The 22,720-nt window shown below is 43.7% G+C and overlaps 1 pseudogene; it reads left to right on the forward strand.

The window, feature by feature from the left end:
* The window catches only part of LOC120018583, a 300,249-nt pseudogene that overhangs the window by 238,326 nt on the left and 39,203 nt on the right, over window positions 1-22,720 (forward strand).

Below are 22,720 nucleotides of genomic sequence, written 5' to 3' on the forward strand. Positions count from 1 at the left end.
CAAGTGCCATGTTCTACCAAATGAGCCACACAGGACCACAATGTGCACATATATGTGCTTATGAACGCAGGGTAGCTACACTATTATACTGTGTTTACCATTGTGAAGTTACATTAATTTGCCTTCTCTGCTTAGTTGTTGTAGCAAATCCTATTCATGTTTTTAAAAGGGTTAACAAAAGTTGTTGCTGAAAAGTTTATTTTGTATGTCGTAGCGAATGTTAGGAATGGAGCTAGCTACATAGACAACTCTGGAGATTTAGTGGTGCTAGTCGTGCATCACTGTATCAATGTTTTAAAGACTGCAACTGAACTTCAGAAATCCTATACCATGAGAGAAACCACCCAAACGAAGAACTCTGAAGAACTAGATTGTAGCTGTTCAAGGTGCTTCTTCTGACAATCCCCAGAGAGAAAACAAGTGTGACTCCTCCTGACAGTGCCGCTACACTGTACCGTGATGTCATTTCCATTTAAATATAAAATGCAGTATGTGTGTCTCCTCGGGAGTTAGCCTAGATATTACCACACGAACTGCGAACTGCTTTCTCTTTCTCTGTGTTCCACACACTCGCATGCACACACACCAACACACACACACACACGCGCTCCTCTTGGATCCTCCACTTTGGGGTCTCTACTCTCTGCAGTCAGAGAATGATCCTAATTACATGTGATGAGTGGTTTATCTAGTGTAGCATGTGACAGCCCTATAATCCAACAGCTAGGTTTGATCATGTCTTGTTTTGTGGTGCAGGTAGATATCACTAGGTCAGGTGTTATTTATGGGAGTGAACTCAGAAGGAGCTAAATGCAGAGCTGTCTAAAGCACTTGTTTTTATTGTCTCCTTATCATGTCCTGTATTTACATAACCACCTGGGAATAGGGAGCTGGTGATTACTGATTACTGATTATTCCCAAGTTCTCTCACGTCACCCCGCTCCTCCGCTCTCTCCACTGGCTTCCAGTTGAAGCTCGCATCCGCTACAAGACCATGGTGCTTGCCTACGGAGCTGTGAGGGGAACGGCACCTCCGTACCTTCAGGCTCTGATCAGGCCCTACACCCAAACAAGGGCACTGCGTTCATCCACCTCTGGCCTGCTCGCCTCCCTACCTCTGAGGAAGTACAGTTCCCGCTCAGCCCAGTCAAAACTGTTCGCTGCTCTGGCACCCCAATGGTGGAACAAACTCCCTCACGACGCCAGGTCAGCGGAGTCAATCACCACCTTCCGGAGACACCTGAAACCCCACCTCTTTAAGGAATACCTAGGATAGGATAAAGTAATCCTTCTAACCCCCCCCCCCCCCCCCCCCTTAAAAGATTTAGATGCACTATTGTAAAGTGGCTGTTCCACTGGATATCATAAGGTGAATGCACCAATTTGTAAGTCGCTCTGGATAAGAGCGTCTGCTAAATGACTTAAATGTAAATGTAAATGTACTGTGTGTTAGAGGAAAGGTAGAGAATTTTTTGTTGTTGTCAGTACTCTACCCCACTAACCAGCCACGGAAGGGGGTCCCATATGGCACCCTATTCCCTATATAGTGCACAACTTTTGACCAGGACCCTATATCCCTATCTCCCACACAGTATCTATTTTAGCACTTTAGCTTGCTAACATTAGCATCAAAAATTAGCAACACGCTTCCATCAATTAACCTTAAGTAACTTAGTTGCTACTAGAATCAACACACTTAACATGCCTGGTTGTGTCACGACTTCCGCCGAAGTCGGCCCTTCTCCTTGTTCGGGTGGTGTTCGGCGGTCGACGTCACCGGCTTTCTAGTCACCATCGATCCATTTTTCAGTTTCGTTTTGTTTTGTCTGTATTATACACACCTGGTTTCAATTCCCCCATCATGTTCCCTATTTAACCCTCTGGCTTTCATTTCTGTTTTGTCCGTGATTGTTTGTACGTTAGGTGTTGTGGTTGATACGTGTATGTATCTGTTTATTTCCATTTGTGGAAATTGTGCATTAATTTTGAGTAAATCACTGTGGTTTCGCTCAACACCTGTGTCCTGCGTTTGACTCCGAAAATTCTCCGCACACAACCCTGACAGGTTGCTTTAAAGTGTGTTTATGTCAAGAAATCAATGAAATACCATGTTGTAGCAAAGTTAGCTAGGTAGCTAGCTGTCACACATCAACAACAGAGAAGGTCGGAGTATAACCAGAGATGGATGTTGTTTTGTTTGAGTGAACTAGCCAAACACTTTTGTTATCCAAATGGCACCCTATGGACCTTGGTCAAAAGTAGTATACTATATAGGGAATAGGATGCCAGGTTGATGGTGCTGCATGCATGTGAAAGGCTTAGAGCTTTAGAAGGGCCTTATGGTCACTTAAGACCCAACACTATCTACCATGTTAACAGCTTTTTAATGTCTTACTAATGAGCTAGTTTAGCAGGCTAAAGCCCCCATATCTTTTTATAGGCTAAGAGCTGTCTGTGAGGGCGACAGAGGAAGCCGGTAAGATGTAATAGACAAGACACATTATAACCAACATAAGCCATGTGCAGTAAATCACCTTCTGTGTGTCGACGAACGGTGGCAATTCAACATGTAGAATAGTCTGGAAATTAACAGAAAATGACGGCCGATGTTCTGTGGCGATATGACGTCCACCTGCTGCTTTTAACCATTTGTCTGCGCAGTTTTTTCCGTGCTGCTGGGTTTAGTGGAAATATTCATATTGACAGTCTCTTTGTATTTGGGGTTCTTAGCTAGCTATCAGACCACGTTAGCTGTGAGACCAAGTTAGCTATGAGACCAAGTTAGCTATCAGACCACGTTAGCTGTGAGACCAAGTTAGCTATGAGACCAAGTTAGCTATGAGACCACGTTAGCTGTGAGACCAAGTTATCTATGAGACCAAGTTAGCTATGAGATCATGTTAGCTGTGAGACCATGTTAGCTGTGAGACCATGTTAGCTATGAGACCACGTTAGCTGTGAGACCATATTAGATTTGAGACCATGTTAGCTATGAGACGATGTTAGCTGTCAAACCATGTTAGCTGTGAGGCCATGTTAGTTATGAGACCATATTAGCTGTGAGACTATGTTAGCTATGAGACCATGTTAGCTGTGAGACTATGCTAGCTATGAGACTATGTTAGCTGTGAGACCATGTTAGCTGTGGGACCATGTTAGCTGTGAGACCATGTTAGCTGTGAGACCATGTTAGCTGTTGAAACCCAGTCCGTCCTATTAGCTGTCTGTGCCGTCCAGCTGCAGCTATGATTGGGCTAAGCTGACTGAGACCAGCCTGGTTCCCCCTGGACGTTTAACAACCTGTCTGACTTCCTGTAGTCCACAGCCCAATCACAGCCGGCCCCAGACGCCACATGACAGCCTATTATCACCCCGTAAATCTCAGCAGATCTCAATAAACTTCTCTTCCATTCTCCCTCATCGTGCTAACATTGATGTGGACGGTCATTATGTTGGAGAGGAAAGAAAGGAACGTAGAAGGAAACCAGACGTGACCAGTTGGTTTGGAGGGAGAGAGTTGAGCGCAACTCAAACATTCCTACTAATGCCATGTGTTCTGTGCCACATAGAGGGAGATATGGGCTGTGGGAACATAATGAAGATGACGAGACAGTCTACGCTGTATCTCATATGGAACCCTATTCACTATATATCCAGGGTCCTCTGGTCAAAAGTAGTGCACTGTATAGTGAATAAAATTCCATTTGGAAAGCAGATTTTTGTGTTGTAACACTTATATAACTCCAGCCATGGGAATTCTGGAGTAACAGCAAGTCTTAATGATTTGATATTAAAGTAATTCAATTTTTTGTCGTTGGTCTCGCCACTAGCTGCAGCTCGTCTGAATCAAATGAAATATAATTGTATTAGTCACATGCGCCGAATACAACAGGTGTAGACCTTACAATGAAATGCTAACTTACGAGCCCTTAACCAACAATGCAGTTTAAAAAAAATATGAGTAAGAATACGAAATAAAAACGTATTAAAGAGCAGCAGTAAAATAACAATAGCGAGACTATATACAGGGGGGTACCGTTACAGAGTCAATGTCTGGGGGCAGTTCAGGTAATATGTTCATGTAGGTCGAGTTATTAAAGTGACTATGCATTGACGATAACAACAGAGAGTAGCAGCGGTGTAAAAGGGGGGGGGGGACTGCAAATAGTCTGGGTAGCCATTTGATTAGATGTTCAGGAGTGGTATGGCTTGGGGGTAGAAGCTGTTTAGAAACCTCTTGGACCTTGACTTGGTGCTCTGTACCGCTTGCCATGCGGTAGCAGAGAGAACAGTCTATGACTAGGGTGGCTGGAGTCTCTGACAATTTTTTGGGCTTTCTTCTGACACCGCCTGGTGTACAGGTTCTGGATGGCAGGAAGCTTGGCCCCAGTGATGTACTGGGCCTTACGCACTACCCTCTGAAGTGCCTTGCGGTCGGAGGCCGAGCAGTTGCCATACCAGGCAGTGATGCAACCAGTCAGGATGCTCTCGATGGTGCAGCTGAACCTTTTGAGGATCTGAGGACCCATGCCAAATCTTTTCAGTCTCCTGAGGGGGGAAAGGTTTTGTGGTGCCCTCTTCACGACTGTCTTGGTGTGCTTGGACCATGTGCGTTTGTTGGTGATGTGGACACCAAGGAACTTGAAGCTTTCAACCTGCTCCACTACAGCCCCGTCAATGAGAATGGAGGTGTGCTAGGTCCTCTTTTTCCTGTAGTCCACAAACATTTCCTTTGTCTTGATCACGTTGAGGGAGAGGTTTTTGTCCTGGCACCACACGGCCAGGTCTCTGACCTCCTCCCTATAGGCTGTCTCGTTTTGTCGGTGATCAGGCCTACCACTGTCGTGTCATCGGCAAACTTAATTATGGTGTTGGAGTCGTGCCTGGCCGTGCAGTCATGAGTGAACAGGGAGAACAGGAGAGGACTGTGCACGCACCCCTGAGGGGCCCCTGTGTTGAGGATCAGCGTGGCGGATATGTTGTTACCTACCCTTACCACCTGGAGGCGGCCCGTCAGGATGTCCAGGATCCAGTTGCAGAGGGAGGTGTTCAGTCCCAGGGTCTTTAGCAATTTGATGAGCTTTGAGGGCACTATGGTGTTGAATGCTGGGCTGTAGTCAATGAATAGTATTCTCACATAGGTGTTCCTTTTGACCAGGTGGGAAACTTCAGTGTGGAGTGCGATAGAGATTGCATCATCTGTGGATCTGTTAGGGCGGTATGCAAATTGGAGTCGGTCTAGGGTTTCTGTGATAATGGGTTTGATGTGAGCCATTACCAGCCTTTCAAAGCACTTCATGGCTACAGACGTGAGTGCTACATGTCAGTTGTCATTTAGGCAGGTTACCTTAGTGTTCTTGGGCAAAGGGACTATGTTTGTCTGCTTAAAACATGTTGGTATTACAGACTCGGACAGGGAGAGGTTGAAAATGTCAGTGAAGACACTTGCCAGTTGGTCACCGCATGCTTTCAGTAAACGTCCTGGTAATCCGTCTGTGAATGTTGATCTGTTTAAAGGTCTTACTCACATCGGCTGCGAAGAGCGTGATCACACAGTCTTCCGGAACAGCTGGTGCTCTCATGCATGTTTCAGTGATATTTGCCTCGAAGCGAGCATAAAAGTAGTTTAGCTCATCTGGTAGGCTCGTGTCAGTGGGCATCTCTCGGCTGTGCTTCCCTTTGTAGTCTGTAATGGTTTGCAAGCCCTGCCACATCCGACGAGCGTCAGAGCCAGTGTAGTACGATTCGATCTTAGTCCGGTATTGCACTTAGCCTATTTGATGGTTTGTCGGAGGGCATAGCGGGATTTCTTATAAGCTTCCAGGTTAGAGTCCCTCTCCTTGAAAGCAGCAGCTCTACCCTTTAGCTCAGTGCGGATGTTGCCTATAATCCATGGCTTCTGGTTGGGGTATGTACGTACGGTCACTGTGGGGACGACGTCATCTATGTACTTATTGATGAAGCCAATGACTGATGTGGTGTACTGCTCAATGCCATCGGAGGAATCCCGGAACATATTCCAGTCTGTGCTAGCAAAACAGTCCTGTAGCTTAGCATCTGCTTCATCTGACCACATTTTTATTGATCAGGTCACTTGTGGTTCCTGCTTTAATTTTTGCTTGTAAGTAGGAATCAGGAGAATAGAATTTTGGTCAGATTTGTCAAATGGATGGCGAGGGAGAGCTTTGTATGCGTCTCTGTGTGTGGAGTGAAGGTGGTCCCTATGTTTTCTTTCCCTCTGGTTGCACATTAAACATATATATAGATAGATAGAAATTTTGTAAGACAGATTTCAATTTCCCTGCATAAAAGTTCCCGGCAGCTTGGAGCGCGGCCTCTGGGTGAACGTTTTCCTGTTTGCTTATGGCGGAATACAGCTCATTCAGTGCAGTCTTAGTGCAAGCATCAGTCTGTGGTGGTATGTAGACAGCTACGACAAATACAGATGAAAACTCTCTAAGCACAGTTAAAGTCAGAAGTTTATATACACTTATGTTGAAGTCATTAAACTCGTTTTTCAACCACTCCACAAATTTCTTGTTAACAAGCTGTAGTTTTGGCAAGTCTGTTAGGACATCTACTTTATGCATGACACAAGTAATTTTTCCAACAATTGTTTACAGACAGATTATTTCATTTATAATTAACTGTATCACAATTCCAGTGGGTCAGACGTTTTCATACTGTTGACTGTGCCTTTAAACAGCTTGGAAAATTCCATAAATGATGTCATGGCTTTAGAAGCTTCTGATAGGCTAATTTACATAATTTGAGTCAATTGGAGGCGTATCTGTAGATGTATTTCAAGGTCTACCTTCAAACTCAGTGCCTCTTTGCTTGACATCATGGGAAAATCTAAAGAAATCAACCAAGACCTCAGAAAAAAATTGTAGACCTCCACAAGTCTGGTTCATCCTTGGGAGCAATTTCCAAACGCCTGAAGGTACCATGTTCATCTGTACAAACAATAGTACGCAAGTATAAACAACGTGGGACCATGCAGCCGTCATACCGCTCAGGAAGGAGACGCATTCTGTCTCCTAGAGATGAACGTACTTTGGTGCGAAAAGTGCAACTCAATCCCAGAACAACAGCAAAGGACCTTGTGAAGATGCTGGATGAAACAGGTACAAAAGTATCTATGTCCACAGTAAAACGAGTCCTATATCGACATAACCTGAAAGGCCGATCAGCAAGTAAGAAGCCACTGCTCCAAAACCGCTATAAAAAAGCCAGACTACGGTTTGCAACTGCACATGGGGACAAAGATTGTACTTTTTGGAGAAATGTCCTCTGGTCTGATGAAACAAAAATAGAACTGTTTGGCAATAATGACCGTCGTTATGTTTGGAGGAAAAAGGGGGAGGCTTGCAAGCCGAAGAACACCATCCCAGCATCATGTTGTGGGGGTGCTTAGCTGCAGGAGGGACTGGTGCACTTCATAAAATAGATGGCATCATGAGTATGGACAATTATGTGGATATTTTGAAGCAACATCTCAAGACATTAGTCAGGAAGTTAAAGCTTGGTCGCAAATGAGTCTTCCAAATGGACAATGACCCCAAGCATACTTCCAAAATGGCTTAAGGACAACAAAGTCAAGGTATTGGGGTGGCCATCACAAAGCCCTGACCTCAATCCTATAGAAAATGTGTGGGTATAACTGAAAAAGCGTGTGCGAGCAAGGGGGCCTACAAACCTGACTCAGTTACACCTGCTCTGTGTCACGATCGTCATAATAAGTGGACCAAAGCGCAGCGTGATCTGGGTTCCACATCTTTTTATTTCTAAGTGAAACTCACAGCAAAACAAAACAATAAATAGCAAAACGAAACGTGAAGCTGCTATAGTGCTCACAGGCAACTACACATAGACAAGATCCCACAAAGCACAAAGGGGAAATGGCTGCCTAAATATGATCCCCAATCAGAGACAACGACAAACAGCTGCCTCTGATTGGGAACCATACCTGGCCAACATAGAAACATAATCCCCTAGATGACCCACCCTAGTCACACCCGTCCAACATAGAGAATAAAAAGCTCTCTATGGTCAGGGCGTGACACTCTGTCAGGAGGAATGGGCCAAAATTTACCCAACTTATTATGGGAAGCTTGGGGAAGGCTACCTAAAACGTTTGACCCAAGTTAAACAATTTAAAGGCAATGCTACCAAATACTAATTGAGTGCATGTGTCACGACTATCACCGAAGGTGGCTCCCCTTCCCGTTTCGGGAAGTGGCGCTCGGCGGTCGTCGTCACCGGTCTACTAGCTGCCACCGATCCCTTTTCCCCTTTTCCCCTTTTCATTTTGTTTGGTCTAATTGGTTTCACCTGCTCCTTGTTTGGGGTTTTGGGTTGGGGTTATTTAAGTTCAGTTGGCCCACCTGTGTTTGTGCGGGCTTGTTTGCTGTTTTTGGTTCAGGAGTGTCCTTTCGTTTATTTCCGCTGTACAGCGTGTGTACCGGTGTTGTACATTTTGGAGTGTTTTACGCCTGTGTTCGGCGTTACCCTCTTTTGTTCGCTGTGATTGTTCCGGAATAAATGTTTTTTCCGAATCCTCTGCTCTCTGTGCCTGACTCCACACCCATCACTCTTCAAAGCCTGACAGTATGTAAACTTCTGACCCACTGGGAATGTGATTAAAGAAATAAAAGCTGAAATAAATCATTCTCGCTACTATTATTCTGACATTTCACATTCTTAAAATAAAGTGGTGATCCTAACTGACCTAAGACAGGGAATTTTTACTAGGATTAAATGTCAGGAATTGTGAAAAACTGAGTTTAAATGTATTTGGCTAAGGTGTATGTAAATTTCTGAGTTCAACTGTAGATACTGTGGTCTACAGCTTATCATGAAATACTCTACCTCAGGCGAGCAAATCCTTGAGACTTCCTTAGATATCGTGCACCAGCTCTTATTTATAAACATACACAGTACGCCGCCCCTTGTCTTACCAGACGCCGCTGTTCTGTCCTAACGATATGGTATAACCAGCCAGCTGGATGTTGATAATGTCGTCGTTCAGCCACGACTCCGTGAAGCATAAGATATTACAGTTTTGAATGACCCATTGGTAGTTTAATTTTCCGCTTAGGTCATCAATTTTATTTTGCTAGCAGAATGGAAGGAAGTGGGGGTTTATTCAGTTGCCTACGAATTCTCAGAGGGCCTGTTTCCGAGAAAACAGTATATCATTCACGTCGGGCTCGTCGGACACGTTAAAGGAAAAAATGGATTCTGCCAGTCCTTGGTGAGTAATCGCAGTTCTGATGTCCAGAAGTTATTTGAGTCATAAGAGACGGTAGCGGCAACATTATGTACAAAATAAGTAAAAAAATAAGTTACAAACAATGCAAAGAAACAAACAAAAAAAAACACAATTGGTTAAGAATGCGTATAACGTCAGCCTTGCTCTCCGGCGCCATCAAGGGCTTTGTTGGGGTAGAGTTCCCATGATTCCTGTGGTCAATCCGAGATATGGCCGCCTCATGCATAAAACACCCACACACACACCCACTGTATCTTTAGTACTGAGTGTATTAATATTGACTGCCAATGTACCTCCAAGGCCTGCCTGTGGGCCAGGGTGATTGAAAAGACAGAGAAAGCAATTTAACCTCCACTAAATCAATTTTAATAGACTAATTAGATTGCCTTTAAAAACACATGAGAAAGCAAAGGCTTGGGACCCAGAGTGAGTCTCAGTGTCATAATATTGGCGTAGGGCCCACCCCAAATGGCATCCTATTACCTACAGAGTGTACTACTTTTGCCCAGAGCCCTATGGGCCCTGGTCAAAAGTTGTACTCTATATTGGGAATGGGTTGCTATTTGGGACACAATGTCGGCATAATACAGAGAGGCTGGGACACAGAATGTAATATTGACTTGGCCTCTGTTCCAGAGTTATGGTGGAAGAATGAAACACGTCAAGTCATGTTTTTCTTGATTTATCCATTGACTAACTAATTACTGTAATATCAATAGCAGATCTTACTAAACTCCTGGAGGGCTGTGGCGTTTTTTTACCATGACAACATGGCGGGACACATTCAAATGTCTAATTTGGCCTGGGGGCCGTTTGTTTGACCACCCTGCTCTAGGAGCTGTCTGTCTACGAAGTCTTAAACATCAGTTATATAGTGAACATCATATGCTCTATCTACTGTATGTAACTTATTGTCTTCCTGTTTCTCCCTCAGCCAATTGGAGCATTGAACCCGAAGCGTGCAGTGTTCTATGCAGAGCGCTACGAGACGTGGGAAGAGGACCAGACCCCTCCATATCACTACAACACCCACTACTCCACCGCTAACTCCACCCTGCTCTGGCTGCTCAGGATAGTACGTACTCTATACCCCATCCACCCAATACCCTATTCCTTGTACCCTATACCTGCAAAAGTGGGTTGTTGATTTTTTTTTAAAGTCCATTATCATTTCTACGTTCTTTCTATCTGATTTTAGACGTTTGAGTGTAGACGTACAGTACCAGTCAAAAGTTTAGACACACCTACTCATTCAAGGGTTTTTCTTTATTTTTACTATTTTCTACATTGTAGAATAATATTGAAGACATCAAAACTATGAAATAACACATATGGAATCATGTAGTAACCAAAACATTGTTAAACAAATCAAAATATATTTTATATTTGAGATTCTTCAAATAGCCACCCTTTGCCTTGATGACAGCTTTGCACACTCTTGGCATTCTCTCAACCAGCTTCATGAGGTAGTCACCTGGAATGCATTTCAATTAACAGGTGTGCCTTGATAAAAGTGAATTTGTGGAATTTCTTTCTTCTTAATGCGTTTGAGCCAATCGTTTGTGTTGTGACAAGGTAGGGGTGGTATACAGAAGATAGACCAAATCCATATTATGGCAAGAACAGCTCAAATAAGCAAAGAGAAACGACAGTCCATCATTACTTTAAGGCATGAAGGTCAGTCAACAACTTTGAAAGTTTCTTCAAGTGCAGTCACAGAAACCATCAAGCGCTATGATGAAACTGGCTGTCATGAGGACCGCCCAGGAAAGGAAGACCCAGAGTTACCTTTGCTGCCGAGGAAAAGTTCATTAGAGTTACCAACCTCAGAAATTGCAGCCCAAATAAATACTTGACAGAGTTCAAGTAACAGATACATCTCAACATCAACTGTTCAGAGGAGACAGGCCTTCATGGTCTGAATCAGGCCTTCATGGTCGAATTTCTGCAAAGAAACCACTACTAAAAGACACCAATAAGAAGAAGAGACTTGCTTGGGCTAAGAAACACGAGCAATGGACATTAGACCGGTGGAAATCTTTAGTTAGAATTCAAGGTACACTTAACCAGCATGGCTACCACAGCATTCTACAGTGATAAGCCATCCCATCTGGTTTGCGCTTAGTGGGACTATAATTTGTTTTTCAACAGGACAATGACCCAACACACCTCCAGGCTGTGTAAGGGCTATTTGACCAGGAAGGAGAGTGATGGAGTGCTGCATCAGATGACCTGGCCTCCACAATCCCCCGACCTCTACCCAATTGAGATGGTTTGGGGTGAGTTGGACCGTAGAGTGAAGGAAAAGCAGCCAACAAGTGCTCAGCAAAGCTGTCATCAAGGCAAATGCTGGCTACTTTGAAGAATCTCAAATCTCAAATATATTTTTATTTGTTTAACACTTTTTTAGTTTTGGTTATTGGTTATTTCATAGTTTTAATGTCTTCACTATTGTTCTACAATGAAGAAAATATTAAAAATACAGAAAAACCCTTGAATGAGTAGGTGTGTCCAGACGTTTTACTGGTACTGTAAGTCGTTTTTTATCCAAAATAATATGTTCAACATGGCAGCTAGTATGTTAGTTAGATAGTAAGTCACACAATCTACACAGTTGAAAGGACATTGATACTATCTAGTGTTTAGTAAATACCAGTGGAATCCAAATGGTGAGATAAAGGGTTACCCCTCCTGGGGTTTGGCCATATCTGATATGTTAGGCAGTTCGTTAATTGGAGAAAGCTTGATGAGGAGTTAGTAGCACCCTCCCCCTGTTCTCCCTTTGCCTGCCACTCTCCTCCTCCTCTCCCCCTCGTTAGCAGAGGGTCTGTTGAATTAGAAGAGTTCCTCTGACAGCACTTACACCGCTCCTCACTACCCACACTCCTCCTCTCCTCCGTCTCTCCTCCTCTCCACCCTACATCCCTCCATCAGAACACTGTCTCCATCTCAGACTGGGAACACCACATACGGTATCAGCCAATTACCACCGTCGCTCCCGGCGACCAGGAAGCACTGTAATTAATACTCCCTAAGGCATTGTGGGTAATGTACAGTAGGGGAGGACAGACAGACAGACAGACAGACAGACAGACAGACAGACAGACAGACAGACAGACAGACAGACAGACAGACAGACAGACAGACAGACAGACAGACAGACAGACAGACAGACAGACAGACAGACAGACAGACAGACAGACAGAAATACAGACACTTGTCTGGCACAGGAACCTCACATACACAGACACAGGAACACACCATAGATGTGGTAAAGAGTTCAATGGAACTCGACCCAAACAATGGAAAAGGTATTGGGGAAAGATGCCGTGGGGGAAAGATTGCGAATCTCCTCTTTGCCCTCCAGCAAAATTACCCTACATTTAGGCTATTGATTATATGTGTATTGTGTACTTCTAAATGTTATGCAGCGAAAACAGCAAAATATATCAAAATCCTACTTTAGTAATCACATTGTGGGCCTGTTACAATACATCAATCATAACAGATTTGACAAATATCCACTTTGTTAGATCAGGTTTGTTGAATGTGCAACAGTCCGGCATCCTTCTTCTTCTTCTGGGCTCCCGAGTGGCACTGCGGTCTAAGGCACTGCATCTCAGTGCTTGAGGTGTCACTACAGACCCTGGTTTGAGTCCAGGCTGAATCACAACCGGCTGTGATTGGGAGTCCCATAGGGGTGGCACACAATTGACCCAATGTCGTCTGGTTTTGGCCTGGGTAGGCCGTCATTGTAAATAAGAATTTGTTCTTAACTGACTTGCCTAGTTAAATAAAGGTTAAATAAATAAAATACAAATTCTATCCCCCACAGTCTGCGTTCCATTGACCTCTTTACCGCATCTATGGTTCCAATAAGAGACATTCTCATTGTCCCTTCTCTCTGTCACAACCAGTAGAATTCAGCCATTAGCTCTCCTTAGAGGAGTAGAAATTACTCATTCTGAACATGCAATAGAAAATCTAGTTCACTGACAGTATGGTTTGGAATGGGGTGTTATGTGTGTTCTTTTGTTTGTGTGTGTGTGTGCGTGCGTGTGCGTGTGCGTGTGCGTGTGCGTGTGTGTGTGTCCATGAAACATCCTTTGCTCAACGTAAAATGTGTGTGTGTTTTCTCTTGCAGGAGCCTTTCACCACGTTCTTCCTGAAAGCTAACAACAACAAGTTTGACCATCCAGACCGGACCTTCTCAGCCATCACCCGCTCCTGGAGGCACTGCCAGAGAGACACCTCAGACGTCAGGGTGTGTGTCACTGTGTGTTTGTGTGCGTGTGCGTGCATTCAGGTACGTGTGTGGCCATGAAACAACCTCTGCTCAATGTAAAATACTCTGTATCTGTGTCTACGGTGGATCTGTTCATCGGTTTTCAACCCAGAAGGAAACGTCACAATAAAATATATATCCCATGAATTATAAATAACACTGTGCTCAAACTGAGGAACAGAGACATGGTACACTGTGCATAACTAAAACACTTACAAATACATACTTGATTTACCTCTTATATAAAAAAACATGACTTTAGAAAGTAAGGAGTGCTGTACTCTATGTGAACAAAGGCTGAAGACAAAGAAAGAAAGAAATCCTCTCCTTCCTTCCTCAGAAGAGCAGTCAGAGGTTGTATCCCAAATGGCTCCCTATTAGCCCTGCTCAAAAGTAGTGCACTAAATAGAGAATAGGGTGCCATTTGGGACAGAGACAGAGAAACGCTGAACCACCACCACGGTCACTCTGTAACACAGCGGGAACAGCTCTGACCTCAAAGTGTCAGATATTTCTAGAACACCCCGTGTCGGGTTAGTGTTGCCCCAGGCAATTAATAAAGCATTAATGACAAAAGCTATTTAAAATGTAGTGTTTTATGTCCGGACAGGGCTTTTCCTGGGCTCAGCTTGGGGAGGGGGAGAGAGAGCAGCACACCAGCCAACATGCCCTGTTAACAAATACATGCTACTTTAAACTACTTGTATGTCTGTCTGTCTGTTGAAACACACAGAACATGGCTGCCGGTCTATCAGCACAAAGGAGACAGAGACAAGATATTACAACCGCAGCTGTGTTTCGTTATGTATTAGTAACAGCAATTATTCTGCTAAATTGTTTCATCTACACACACAGTTCTACCTTCATACACACAGTTCTACCTTCATACACACAGTTTTACACACAGTTTTACGTAGGTGCACGCAGTTACCTATGTACACAGTTACCTACATACACAAAGTGTTACCTACATTATGACACAGAGTACAGGACTGGGGGAGTGGGAGGGGGCCTTAGCAGGAGTGGGCTGACCACCTACAAGAGCAAGTCAATATGGAGCGACCTTGTTCTAGCATCCCCCCACCCCCCACCCTCCTCCACTTCACAATTAATTTTTTAACAGTGTTAATAATCCATGTCTCTGTGTCCCCACTAGTGTGTGTGTGTCATGTGCGTGCTTGCCTGCATGCGTGTGTGTGTGTGAGTGAAAGAGGGAGAGGCAGACTTGTCTATGAGTAGTCCCAGTAACAGTCCCAGCAACCCCCCAGAACGCTGCGAGTGTGTCACCTGAAGGGATCGAGCAGTATCTAATATAGCTAATGCTATGGAGGCTTTTAGCCATCTATGCAGCCTGTTAGCTATCAATGGAGGCTGTTAGCTATCTATGGAGGCTTTTAGCTATCTATGCAGCCTGTTAGCTATCTATGGGCTTTTAGCTATCTATGCAGCCTGTTAGCTATCTATGGGCTTTTAGCTATCTATGCAGCCTGTTAGCTATCTATGCAGCCTGTTAGCTATCTATGGGCTTTTAGCTATCTATGGGCTTTAAGCTATCTATGCAGCCTGTTAGCTGTCTATAGGCTGTTAGCTATCTATGCAGCCTGTTAGCTATCTATGGGCTTTTAGCTATCTATGCAGCCTGTTAGCTGTCTATGGGCTTTTAGCTATCTATGCAGCCTGTTAGCTGTCTATGGGCTTTTAGCTATCTATGCAGCCTGTTAGCTATCTATGGGCTTTTAGCTATCTATGCAGCCTGTTAGCTATCTATGGGCTTTTAGCTATCTATGCAGCCTGTTAGCTATCTAAGGGCTTTTAGCTATCTATGGGCTTTTAGCTATCTATGCAGCCTGTTAGCTGTCTATGCAGCCTGTTAGCTGTCTGTGGAGGCTGTTAGCTATATATGCAGCCTGTTAGCTGTTTATGGAGGCTGTTAGCTATATATGCAGCCTGTTAGCTATCTATGGAGGCTGTTAGCTGTCTATGGAGGCGTTTAGCTATCTATGCAGTCTGTTAGCTATCTATGGAGGCAGTTAGCTATCTATGAGCTGATAGCTATCTATGGAGGCTGTTAGCTATCTATGGGCTGTTAGCTATCTATGCAGGCTGTTAGCCATCTATGGGCTGTTAGCTATCTATGGGCTGTTAGCTATCTATGCAGACTGTTAGCTATCTATGAAGGCTTTTAGCTATCTATGGGCTGTTAGCTATCTATACAGGCTGTTAGCTATCTATGGGCTGTTTTCTATCTATACAGGCTGTTTTCTATCTATGCAGGCTGTTAGCTATCTATGGGCTGTTAGCTATCTATACAGGCTGTTAGCTATCTATGGGCTGTTAGCTATCTATGCAGCCTGTTAGCTATTTATGCAGACTGTTAGTTATCTATGGAGGCTCTTAGCTATCTATGGGCTGTTAGCTATCTATGCAGGCTGTTAGCTATCTATGGAGGCTGTTCTCTATCTATGCAGCCTGTTAGCTATTTATGCAGCCTGTTAGCTATCTATGGAGGCTCTTAGCTATCTATGGGCTGTTAGCTATCTATGCAGGCTGTTAGCTATCTATGGAGACTGTTAGCTATCTATGGGATGTTAGCTATCTATGGTCTGTTAGCTATCTATGCGCTGTTAGCTATCTATAGAGGCTGTTAGCTATCTATGCAGCCTGTTAGCTATCTATGCAGCCTGTTAGCTATCTATGGAGGCTGTTAGCTATCTATGCAGCATGTTAGCTATATATGGAGGCTGTTAGCTATCTATGCAGCCTGTTAGCTATCTATGCAGCCTGTTAGCTATCAATGGAGGCTGTTAGCTATCTATGCAGCCTGTTAGCTATCTATGGAGGCTGTTAGCTATCTATGGGCTTTTAGCTATCTATGGAGGCTGTTAGCTATATATGGGCGTTTAGCTATCTATGGAGGCTGTTAGCTATCTATGCGCTGTTAGCTATCTATAGAGGCTGTTAGCTATCTATGCAGCCTGTTAGCTATCTATGCAGCCTGTTAGCTATCTATGGAGGCTGTTAGCTATCTATGCAGCATGTTAGCTATCTATGGAGGCTGTTAGCTATCTATGCAGCCTGTTAGCTATCTATGCAGCCTGTTAGCTATCAATGGAGGCTGTTAGCTATCTATGCAGCCTGTTAGCTATCTATGGAGGCTGTTAGCTATCTATGGGCTTTTAGCTATCTATGGAGGCTGTTAGCTATCTATGGAGGCTGTTAGCTATATATGGGCGTTTAGCTATCTATGGAGGCTGTTAGCTATCTATGCAGCCTGTTAGCTATCTATGCAGCCTGTTAGCTATCAATGGAGGCTGTTAGCTATCTATGCAGCCTGTTAGCTATCTATGGAGGCTGTTAGCTATCTATGGGCTTTTAGCTATCTATGGAGGCTGTTAGCTATCTATGGAGGTTGTTAGCTATATATGGGCGTTTAGCTATCTATGGAGGCTGTTACCTATCTATGGGCTGTTAGCTATCTATGCAGGCTGTTAGCCATCTATGAAGTCTGTTGTATGGAGGCTGTTGTCTTTCTATGGAGGCTGTTGGCTCTCTAAGGAGGCTATTAGATATATATTGAGCCTATTAGATATATATGGAGACTGTTAGGTATCTATGGGTTGTTAGCTATTTTTGCATGCTGTTAGCTATCTATGGAGGCTGTTGGCTTTCTGTGGAGGCTGCTGGCTTTCTAATGAGGCTATTAGCTATGTATGGAGGCTATTAGCTATCTATGGAGACTGTTAGGTATCTATTGGCTGTTAGCTATTTTTGCAGGCAGTTAGCTCTCTATGGAGGCCGTTAGCTATCTATGGAGGCTGTTGGCTATCTATGGGGGCTGTTGGCTATCTACGGAGGCTAGTAGCTATATATGGAGGCTATTAGCTTTCTATGGAGCCTGTTAGCTATATATGGAGGCAGTTAGCTATCTATGGGCTGTTAGCTATCTATGGAGGCTGTTAGCTATCTATGGGCTGTTAGCTATCTATGCAGACTGTTAGCTATCTATGGGCTGTTTGCTATCTATGCAGCCTGTTAACTCTCTATGGGCTGTTAGCTATCTATGCAGCCTGTTAGCTATCCATGGAGGCTGTTAGCTGTCTATGGAGGCTGTTAGCTATCTATGCAGGCTGTTAGCTATCTATGCAGGCTGTTAGCTATCTATGGAGGCTGTTAGCTATCTATGGGATGTTAGCTATCTATGGTCTGTTAGCTATCTATGCGCTGTTAGCTATCTATAGAGGCTGTTAGCTATCAATGCAGCCTGTTAGCTATCTATGCAGCCTGTTAGCTATCTATGGAGGCTGTTAGCTATCTATGCAGCATGTTAGCTATCTATGGAGGCTGTTAGCTATCTATGCAGCCTGTTAGCTATCTATGCAGCCTGTTAGCTATCAATGGAGGCTGTTAGCTATCTATGCAGCCTGTTAGCTATCTATGGAGGCTGTTAGCTATCTATGGGCTTTTAGCTATCTATGGAGGCTGTTAGCTATCTATGGAGGCTGTTAGCTATATATGGGCGTTTAGCTATCTATGGAGGCTGTTACCTATCTGTGGGCTGTTAGCTATCTATGCAGGCTGTTAGCCATCTATGAAGTCTGTTGTATGGAGGTTGTTGTCTTTCTATGGAGGCTGTTGGCTCTCTAAGGAGGCTATTAGATATATATTGAGCCTATTAGATATATATGGAGACTGTTAGGTATCTATGGAGGCTGTTAGCTATCTATGCAGCCTGTTAGCTATCTATGCAGCCTGTTAGCTATCAATGGAGGCTGTTAGCTATCTATGCAGCCTGTTAGCTATCTGTGGAGGCTGTTAGCTATCTATGGGCTTTTAGCTATCTATGGAGGCTGTTAGCTATCTATGGAGGTTGTTAGCTATATATGGGCGTTTAGCTCTCTATGGAGGCTGTTACCTATCTATGGGCTGTTAGCTATCTATGCAGGCTGTTAGCCATCTATGAAGTCTGTTGTATGGAGGCTGTTGTCTTTCTATGGAGGCTGTTGGCTCTCTAAGGAGGCTATTAGATATATATTGAGCCTATTAGATATATATGGAGACTGTTAGGTATCTATTGGCTGTTAGCTATTTTTGCAGGCAGTTAGCTCTCTATGGAGGCCGTTAGCTATCTATGGAGGCTGTTGACTATCTATGGGGGCTGTTGGCTATCTACGGAGGCTAGTAGCTATATATGGAGGCTATTAGCTTTCTATGGAGCCTGTTAGCTATATATGGAGGCAGTTAGCTATCTATGGGCTGTTAGCTATCTATGGAGGCTGTTAGCTATCTATGGGCTGTTAGCTATCTATGCAGACTGTTAGCTATCTATGGGCTGTTTGCTATCTATGCAGCCTGTTAGCTATCCATGGAGGCTGTTAGCTATCTATGCAGCCTGTTAGCTGTCTATGGAGGCTCTTAGCTATCTATGGGCTGTTAGCTATCTATGCAGGCTGTTAGCTATCTATGGAGGCTGTTAGCTATCTATGGGATGTTAGCTATCTATGGGCTGTTAGCTATCTATGCAGGCTGTTAGCTATCTATGAAGTCTGTTAGCTATCTATGGGGGCTGTTGTCTTTCTATAGATGCTGTTAGCTCTCTAAGGAGGCTATTAGATATATATTGAGCCTATTAGCTATCTATGGATGCTGTTAGCTCTCTAAGGAGGCTATTATATATATATTGAGCCTATTAGCTATCTATGGAGACTGTTAGGTATCTATGGGCTGTTAGCTATTTTTGCAGGCTGTTAGCTATCTATGGAGGCTGTTAGCTATATATGGAGGCTGTTGGCTATCTGTGGAGGCTGCTGGCTCTCTAAGGAGGCTATTAGCTATATATGGAGGCTATTAGCTATCTATGGAGACTGTTAGGTATCTATGGGCTGTTAGCTATTTTTGCAGGCTGTTAGCTATCTATGGAGGCTGTTAGCTATCTATGGAGGCTGTTAGCTATCTATGGGGGCTGTTGGCTATCTACGGAGGCTAGTAGCTATATATGGAGGCTATTAGCTTTCTATGGAGCCTGTTAGCTATCTATGGAGGCTCTGTGACTGACTTGTTCAGCCCATTAACAGGCTGTTGCTGTATTAATGGCTGACAGGGGAGCTGGGCTCGAAAACGGAGCTGGCGGAGCTTAACAGCTTGGTGCTGAGTTATGACAGGGAAGTTTACAAATAGAGAGAGGAAGGGGGAGGGAGGAAGGGAGGGAGAGAGAGAGAGAGGAAGGGTTGGAGGGGAAGAGAGTGAGGGAGAGAGACGACCAAGAAATAGACAGACAGAGAGAGAGAGATAGATAAAGAGAGAGGGGTGGGAGGGAGGGAGGGAGGGAGGAACAGCCTCAAGTGTTGTGGTCAGTTAGAGGGTGAAATGTGACCAACAGCAGACTCCAGTATTTTATTGGGGTGTTTCCTGTCATGCCACCTTCCTCTGTAACCCCTGATTTACCGTCCTAAAGCCCTGCCTGTAACCCTCTTGTAGTTATCAGCCCATAGGCAACAGGCCTGGTCAAACTCCCATAGGCCTGGTAAAAACCAACAGTATCACAGAACACGACAAACACTGCTTTCATAAAACAGCCCTCAAACTAGCGCTGAACCAGCTAGGAGGCCCAGCACATTGTAAACACACACATACACAGTCACTGACATACACACACACACACACGCACGCGCGTGCACACACACACACACACACACACACACACACACACACACACACATATGCACACACGCACACACCAACACGAAGTCACCCCCCACACATGGCACACACACACATGGCACACACACAAACACATGCACCTCCTGACACACACAGGCCTAGATAAACAGAGTTGAAATGGTTTTAAATGGTTTTAACTGGTTTTAAATGGTTTTCTAATGAGGGCTCTGACAGAGAAAGGAGGGAGGTGCCACATTCCTGTTGTGCACATGGTCCAATGTACAGAGGCATCTGTCAGAGAGAGGGGAGTGGAGTTGAGTGGAGGGGAGGAGAGGAGGCTCTGTGATTGGCTAAAGCAGTGGCCACCAACTGGTCGATCTTCAAGGCCTTGCGATCCCCCAAAAATAGTCTTGCACTGTTGGTATTAGATGTACTTGATTCAGCTGGGCCTAAAATAGTGTATACAAAATATTTTGGTGTGACTCCTTTGTGGATGATGTTAAACATATTTGTTGGTCTGATGTGATTATTAATAAGGAGCATCCAGACGCTGCACTTGATGCATTTATGAAATTGCTTCTTCCAGTTATTGATAAACATGCACCTGTTAAGAAACTGACTGTTAGAACTGTTAAGGTTCCATGGATTGATGAGGAATTGGAAAAACTGTATGGATGAAAGAGATGGGGCAAAAGGAGTGACTAAGTCTGGCCGCACATCTGACTTACTGCAAATTAAGAAATGATGTGACTAAACTCAACAAAAAGAAAAAGAAACTGCATTATAAAACCAATAAAAAACATTGGAGTACTTTAAATGAAATTATGTTCAGAAAGACAAATTCAACTCCATCTTACATCAAATCAGATGGCTTATTCATTACAAAACCATTTGATGTTGCAAATTATTTTAATGATTACTTAGGCAGGAAATGCCAACAACATTGAGCCAGTGTACTTATGCATAAAAAATAACAACAATTTAAGAAAGCATTGCAAGTTTGAATTTTGAAAAGTTAGTGTGGGAGAGGTGAAAATATTATTGTTATCTATCAGTATTGACAAACCTCCTAGGCGTTGAAAACTTAGATGGAAAGCTTCTGAGGATGGTAGCTGAATCTGTAGCCACTCCTATCTGTCAAAACTTTAATCTGAGCCTAGAGGAAAGTATTTGTCCTCGGGCCTGGAGGGAAATGGCATTTACTGGTTCTAAAAGCAGACCTATCAGCTTGCTCCCAGCTCTTAGCAAACTGTTGGAAAAATTGTGTTTGTCCAAATACAATGTTATTTCTCTGTAAACAAATTAACAACAGACTTTCAGCATGCTTATAGAGAAGGGCACTCAACATGTACTGCACTGACACAAATGACTGATGATTGGTTGAAAGAAATTGATAATAGAAAGATTGTGGGAGCTGTACTGTTAGATTTCCGTGCAGCCTTTAATATTATTGACCGTAACCTGTTGTTGAGAGAACGTATGTGTTATGGCTTTTCAACCTCTGCCATATCGTGGATTCAGACCTAATGTCAAACATGTAAAGTGTGGTGTACCGCAGGGCAGCTCTCTAGGCCCTCTACTCTTTTCTATCTTTACCAATGACCTGCCACTGGCATTAAACATGTGTGTCCATGTATGCTAATGATTCAACCATATACACATCAGCAAACACAGCTAATGAAGTCACTGAAACCCTTAACAAAGAGTTGCAGTCTGTTTTGGAATGGGTGGCCAGTAATAAACTGGTCCTGACCATCTCTAAAACTAAGAGCATTGTATTTGGTACAAATCATTCCTGAAGTTCTAGACCTCAGCTGAATCTGGTAATGAATGGTGTGGCTGCTGAACAAGTTGAGGAGACTAAATTACTTGGTCTTACCTTAGATTGTAAACTGTCATGGTCAAAACATATAGATCCAATGCTTGTAAAGATGGGGAGAAGTCTGTCCGTAATAAAGAGATGCTCTGCTTTTTTGATACCACACTCCACAAATCAATCCCTGCAGGCTCTAGTTTTATCTTATGTTGATTATTGTCCAGTCATATAGTCAAATGGTGCATAGAAGGACCTAGTTAATGCAGCGGGCCCAAAACAGAGCGGCTGTCACGTTCGTCGTAAGAATTATCGGACCAAGGTGCAGCGTGATATGGTTCCCACATGTTTATTAACTGAAACGCACAAAAACAAAAAAGAATGAACGAAACGTGAAGACAATGGAGTCCTCACAGGTAACTACACATAAACAAGATTCCACAAACACAGGTGGGAAAAATAACTACTTAAATATGATCCCCAATTAGAGACAACGATTACCAGCTGTCTCTAATTGGGAATCATACAAAACACCAACATAGAAAAAGAAACTAGAACACAACATAGACATAGATATACTAGATCACCCCCTAGCCACGCCCTGACCTACTACACCATAGAGAAACAATGGCTCTCTATGGTCAGGGCGTGAGAGCGGCATGTCGTGTGCTTCATTGTAATCAGAGGGCTA

Source organism: Salvelinus namaycush, chromosome 23 (genome assembly GCF_016432855.1).
Source record: "Salvelinus namaycush isolate Seneca chromosome 23, SaNama_1.0, whole genome shotgun sequence".
Lineage (NCBI taxonomy): Eukaryota > Metazoa > Chordata > Actinopteri > Salmoniformes > Salmonidae > Salvelinus > Salvelinus namaycush.